Source organism: Salvia hispanica, chromosome 2, assembly GCF_029641045.1.
Source record: "Salvia hispanica isolate PSC_SH4W2 chromosome 2, Shi_PSC_v1, whole genome shotgun sequence".
In the NCBI taxonomy this organism is placed as follows: domain Eukaryota; kingdom Viridiplantae; phylum Streptophyta; class Magnoliopsida; order Lamiales; family Lamiaceae; genus Salvia; species Salvia hispanica.
The window spans coordinates 3,119,567-3,127,015 of NC_142693.1; positions in this window are offsets into that span (position 1 = coordinate 3,119,567).

Genomic DNA, 7,449 nt, shown 5'->3' on the forward strand with positions numbered 1-7,449 from the left:
ATCAAACCTCGGGGCAAGCTTTCCTTTGGTCTTGTCGGGAAATCGAATCTTCCTCAAATGTACCCACACCCAATCCCGGAGTTGGAAGACCATCTTCTTGCGCCTCTTGTTCACTTGTCGGGCCACTTGTTCACCCTTCCGGCGGATCCGCTCTTGTACTTACAAGTGCAAGTCCTTTACAAACTTAGCCTTCTCTTCGCCACCTACATCCAACAAATAAGGCAAAGGCAAATCCACCGTGGACAAGTCCAACGGGGTGAGAGGATTGAAACCATATACAACTTCAAAAGGAGATAAAGAAGTAGTAGAATGCATGGTCCTATTATAAGCAAACTCGGCAATGGGTAAGCATTCTTCCCAAGAATTTTATATCTAAAAAACAAGAGCATGAAGGAGAGCACCTAAGGACCGGTTAACTACTTCCATTTGACCATCCGTTTGGGGGTGGGCGGTAGTCGAAAAGAGAACAAATTGGTAATGAACTTAGCATCATTTGTCTTCCTACATGGAATAAAATGAGCTATCTTGGAAAATCAATCCACCACCACAAAAACACTATCATTCTTCCTAGAAGACATGGGTAGGCCTAGCACAAAGCCCATGGAGATATCTACCCAAGGATGAGTAGGTGGAGGCAAAGGAGTGTAAAGCCCAAAGTTTAACTTAGACTTAGGTTGCCTATCTTTCAACATGTTTCTTCATGCAAGGCCAAAAAAAATGTTCACTCAAAATGTCAAAAGTTTTCAACACTCCAAAATGTCCCATCAAGCCACCCAAATAAGATTCCTTAATCATTAAGTCACGAAGAGAGCAAATAGGGATGCAAAGCTTGTTTTCCCTATACAAATATCCATCCAATCTATAGTACTTATCAAAGGAACCCTTTTCATAAGCTCCATACATGGTGGCAAAGTCATGATCATGCTCATACAAATCTTTAATGAATTCAAAACCCACATCTTTGAAGCACACATAACAAGCAACTGTTTCCTCACGCGCATAACATGGTTCTCATCCAAGACATTTTGTCAATCAAAAGCAAATGAAGCTTCCTAGAAAGAGCATCGACAACCATATTTTCCTTACCCTTCTTATACTTGATCACATAAGGAAAAGTCTCTAGAAAAGCACTCCACTTAGCATGCCTCTTATCAAGCTTATGTTGTCACTCTAGGAATTTAATGGACTCATGGTTGGTGTGCCTATGCATGAGATAGTATTGCCAATTCTCAAGACACCTCACAATGGCATACAACTCTTTATCATAAGTAGGGTAGTTCAATATACTTGGCCAAGCTTCTCGGAAAATAAGCTATGGGTTTCCCTTCTTGCATGAGAACTCCACCAATTCCTACCCCACTAGCATCACACTTCAACTCAAAGGTTTTATCAAAGTTGGGAAGAGCTAACAAAAGAGTATGTGTAAGATCATTTTTTAAGGTGTTAAAAGCTTTTTATTGCTCCTCTCCCCACTTAAACTCTACATTCTTTTTCACAAGGTGGTTTAAAAGGGAGGCCTCAGTAGAAAAATCTCTTACAAACCTCCTATAGAAACTAGCTATACCATGGAATGATCTAATCTCACTCACATTCTTGGGTGTAGGCCACTCCCTAATTGCCTTCACTTTCTGCTCATCCACCTTCACCTTCCCTTCCCACAACAAACCCAAGGAACACAACTTCATCAACACAAAAGGTGCATTTAGGCAATTTGGCATACAGAACATGCAATCTCAACACTTAAGCACATCCCTAAGATGACTAGCATGTTCCTCGACACTTTTGCTATAAATCAAGATGTCATCAAAATACACCATGACAAATTTTTCAATAAAGGGACGAAGCACATGATTCATCAAACACATGAAAGTAGAGGGGGCATTAGTCAACCCAAAAGGCATCAAAGCCATTCATATAAGCCAAACTTGGTTTTAAAAGCGGGTTTCCACTCATCCCCTTATTTCATGCGAATTTGGTGATAGCCACTAGCCAAATCAATCTTAGAAAAATAATTAGAGCCACATAAGTCTTCAAATATGTCATCTAGCCTAGGTATGAGGTGCATATACTTGATAGTAATCTTGTTTATGGCGTACAATCAACACACATCCTCCAACTACCATCTTTCTTTGAGACTAAAATCACGGGAATGGCACAAGGTGAGAGAGATTCTCGGATCAAACCTTTGGCAAGGTCCCTCGACTTGCCTTTGTAACTCTTGAGTCTCCATGGGGTTAGCCTTGTACACCGCCCGGTTGGGAAGAGATGAGCTCGGCACGAACTCAATCTGGTGCTCAATACCCCTCAATTGTGGAAGCTCACCGGGTAGCTCATCCGGGAATACATCCTTGAAACCTTGCAAAACACTTTCAATCACAAAAGGACAAGATTTAGTATTAGCATTTAAACATAAGTCATTCCAGACCATAAGAAGTATGGTTCAATGGCTATTTAGAGCCCACCCAATGTTGGAGGTCTGATGCACTTTTTATTAGCACTAAAAATACCTGCAAGTATATAGGGTAAATCTAGTATAGCTAAAGATCAGTACCGGGATATCGAACCCGGGAAATATAATTGCAACTGTCTATCATGTATTTCAAGGATAATGATTTCACTAGCTCTTTAGTTATTCTAATTAGTTCTACGTTCATCCAACTCAAGTCTTACCACGATTTCTCCCTATCATGCATCAATACTCATGTCAATGAACATATAAGATAAACCAATTAAAGCTATCACTGATCAAAGATTGACAATAATCAAGGTAACAACCAATTAGTCGAATAAAAGCTAAAAAAAAAATCAAGTGGAAACGAGTTCTGAACATTAAACATAAAAAGAACTACATAAAAGTCAAATACTATCAAACCTCAAAATTCTATTGTTTAGCAATCCATAGACAAATGAACTAAAACAATAATTAAAGTACGGGACATGAAATAAACAAACAAAACCCAAGGATGAATCTTGAAGTCTTCATGCTCCACTTGCCTTGCTTCAATCTCAAGAATGATGGAAGGATTAGGTTAATGTGTGGAGAGGGAGGAGCCTTGGAGGCTCCCCTTTTTGGGGCTATGAATTGGTGAATATTATGAATTAGGTTAGGGGGTATATATAGGCTAGAAAAAGGATTTAAACTTGGTAAAAAGTCTCCTCCAAGCAATAGTAAAGATGGAATTTTCGGGTCCCATAGTAGAACAAAAAATTCGATTTCACAAGATAATGTCTTCTTTCCTTCTTTCTTTAACGTTCTATCTTGATGTGAAAATATTCTTTGAAGTTAAATTACTCCTAATTTTCCGATTGTAACTAACTAACAATTATCCTACATTTTCATTAATTCTTATTTTCGAATTTCAGGATGATACAAGTCAAATACGGATATGGTTGTCACGATAACACCAAATTCTTTCTTAATATTCAATTTAACTTTGAACTCCTTTAATGGATATTTCTTATAAGATTGACTTCTTACAATTTGAAGCTCAAATATCTCAACACCATAAAGACATGAATATAACTTTCATTAAACTTCAAAAAGTAAGGTTTTAAATAGCCTAAAGATATGAAAATAGCTTTCATTAAATGATTTCGCCGATAAGGAATCCATAATTATCTTTGGAATAGAAAAAAAAAATTAATGAGTATATCTAAGATTACCTAAAATTAGTTATAATGAGGGTAACATAACTAGAATTTTAAGGCAACAATGATGCAATCAGAAAATAGAATGGGTGGGGCAGATTTCCCACCGGCGACGGACTCCGACTACAATGTAATGGGGTGGATGCCGAGTTGGCTAGATGAAAATAAAATCACGAACTTAAATGGAAGTGCCAAATTCCTGGCAACAACGGATTCCAAATATATTAAAATGAGGTGGATGTTGAGTTGTCTAGATGGAATAGTTGACAATTTTATTATATAAAAGGTGGTGTCGTTTATGAAATAATAGTCCACATTTTATTAACTCTGTGCAACGTCGTCGATTATCAAATAAGAGTGCAAATTAGTAACTAAAAGCATCAAATATATACCTAACAACTAAGGAAATAAATCATAAAGATAATACTTCATTCTTCCCATGAAAATAGACATGTTGGAGACGGAACGACTTTTAATATTATAAAGATGCGATCTCTGCTGAAACAGCAGGGTTTTTGGGAGCCGCTCAAAACAAAGAAGGCTACGGAGGATGATAAGGAGTGAACAACCCTAGACGAAAAGGCCCACTCGACCATCATATTGAGCCTGTCTGAAGATGTTATCATCGAAGTTGCGGATCAAGAGACGGCTGCTGCTCTTTGGGCGAAGTTGGAGAGTCTATACATGACGAAGTCTTTAACCAACAAGTTGCTCTTGAAACAACGTTTGTTTCGGTTACGCATGCAGGAAGGTACGCCTCTTCGGGATCATCTGGAAAATTTGAATAAAATTTTGCTAGATTTGCTTAATATTGAAGTTAAAGTAGAAGACGAGGATGCTGCTTTAATTTTGTTTGTGTCTCTGCCTGAATCTTACGAAAATTTTGTTGAGTCTTTTATGACTGGCAAGGAAATTCTTTCATTGGAGGATGTTCGATCTGCTCTCCACATCAGAGAGGATCGTCAACAGACAACGAGTTCAGCCTCAGAAGATCTGTCATCGGGATTATCTATTACGGGTAAAGGACAGAAGAAATTCGGACAGAAGAAGCAGAACTCAAAAGGTTCAAAAGGTCCTAAAGGCCCTAAGCCAGATGACATCTGCAGATATTGTAAAGAACCAGGGCATTGGAAGGCTGATTGTCCAAGGATAAAGAAGAAATTGAGCAAGAAGGAAGATGCTAACGGTGGCAGAAGCTAATGACAAAAATTCGGAAGAAGAATTGACCTTGGTTGTGGATGAACAACCACATTGTAATGATGTGTGGATTTTGGATTCTGGAGCGTCCTATCATCTCTGTCCTCACAGGGAGTATTTCAACACTTATGAGCAGATAGATAGAGGCAATGTTACCATGGCCAACAGTGCTATCTGCAAGGTGGTTGGCATCGGCTCAATCAGGATTAGGACTCATGATGGGTTCTTCTGCACCTTGAACGATGTTAGGCATGTTCCACAGATGACAAAGAATCTGATATCCCTGAGTACATTTGATAGTAAGGGGTTCAGTTTCAAAGGTGAAGGTGGAGTAATGCGTATTTTGAAAGGTTCGAGGTGGTTCTGACAGCTTTGAAACGGGGTACCTTGTATGTTCTGAGAGGTTCCATCGTGGCAAATTCTGCTGATATTGCATCATCCGAGGTTACAACCAAGGATATGACCAAGCTGTGGCATATGAGGCTCGGTCATATGGGAGAACGTGGCATGAGAATCATGTTGAATCGTGATTTTCTTTTGGGCCATAAGGTTCAGAAACTTGATTTCTGCGAACACTGTGTGTTGGGGAAGCTTCATCGCAGCAAGTTTCCAAAGAAGGGTGTTCATGGAACGAAGGGGACACTTGACTACATTCATATGGATTGTTGGGGTCTCTCACGTGTTGAGTCTATTGGAGGACACAAGTATTTTATGTCGATGATTGATGACTGCTCGAGAATGACTTGGGTGTTTATGATAAAACATAAAGGTGAGACATTCAAGAAGTTCAAAGAGTGGAAGACTCTAATTGAAAACCATACTGGGAAGAAGATCAAGCGATTGAGAACAAATAACTGTCTGGAATTTTGTTCGTTTGAGTTCGATGAGTTCTGTAGGAGTGAAGGGATCGTTCGCCATCACACCGTTAGACATACACCACATCAGAATGGTGTGGCAGAACGCATGAATCAGACGTTGTTGGAGAGAGCAAGATGTATGCTCTTCCAAGCTAGTTTGACTAGGAAGTTTTCGGCAGAGGCAGTAAACACGGCTTGTTATCTGATCAACCGTGGACCTCACACTGGCATTGACTGCAAGACACCGTACGAGGTATGGTCTGATTCACCTGCAGATTACTCTATGTTGAGAGTTTTTGGGAGTACTGTTTACTATCATGTGAGTGAAGGTAAATTGGAGCCAAGAGCTAAGAAGGGAGTATTTATTGGTTATGGAGATGGAGTTAAGGGGTACAGAATTTGGTCATCTTTAGAGGGTTCGGAATGTGGTGTTTGATGAAAATTTTGTGCTTAACTCTACTGTGAAGTCTATTGCTACAGAGGATTTTGATGGTGTTGATGAACAGGTGGAGCTGCAAGTCACTCACGATGTGAGTGAATCACAACTCCAAGGTGGAGAAGATCAACACACTACTGCTGAATCTGTTGATACTTCTAGTTCGGATGTTCATCCACAAGCTCGTCAGAGAAGCATCGCTATTGACAAAGCCAGGAGGACAGATGTGAAGCCTCTGTTGAGGTATGGTTTTGAGGATATGATGGCATATGCATTGCAGGTTGCCAATGAGGTCGAAGATGAGCCTTCGGCAGATGAACCACCTACCTACCTACCTACAAGGAAGCTGTTTCGGGCAGTGAGCGTGCCAAGTGGCTCGCTGCAATGCAAGAAGAGATAGAATCACTTTTGAAGAACCTGACTTGGGAATCAGTTCCACGCCCTAAGGGGAGAAAGATTGTCACTTGCAAATGGATTTTCAAGAAGAATGAAGACACTACACCAGATGAGGGCATTAGATACAAGACTCGTCTAGTTGCAAGAGGGTTCACGTAGAAGGAGGGGGTTGACTATAATGAGATTTTCTCACCAATGGTCAGACGCACTTCCATCAGAGTGTTACTTGCGATAGTTGCACATTATGATGTGGAGCTTGAGCAACTAGATGTGAAGACGACTTTCCTACACGGATTGCTCGAGGAGGATATCTACATGACTCAGCCAGAGGAATTTGTGGTTCCGGGCAAGGAGGATTATGTGTGCAAGTTGAAGAAGTCCTTGTACGGACTAAAGCATCTTTGAGGCAGTGGTATAAGAGGTTTGACGGTTACATGATCAAGCTGGGATTTAGCAGGAGTTCGTATGATTGTTGTGTCTATCACAACAAAGTTGATGATGGTTCTATGGTCTATCTTGTTCTATATGTGGATGATATGCTCATAGGTGCGAAGTCGAAGTCTGAAGTACAGAAGTTGAAAGCTCATCTTAGTGTTGAGTTTGATATGAAGGATTTGGGTGTTGCGAGAAAATTCTGGGTATGGAGATTTCTAGAGACAGAAGAACCACATTGAGAAGATTTTGTCAAAATTTGGCATGTCTGCATCTAAGGCTATTGATACTCCAAGTGCCACAAACATTCATTTGTCATCTGATCTTGCACCGAAATTCGAAGTTGAGCAGAAGTACATGTCTCGAGTCCTGTACTCTAATGCAGTAGGGAGTTTGTTGTACGCCATGGTCTGTATAGGGAAGATATAGCGCATGCTGTCAGCGTTGTTAGCAGGTTCATGGGAAATCTTGGAAAGGAGCACT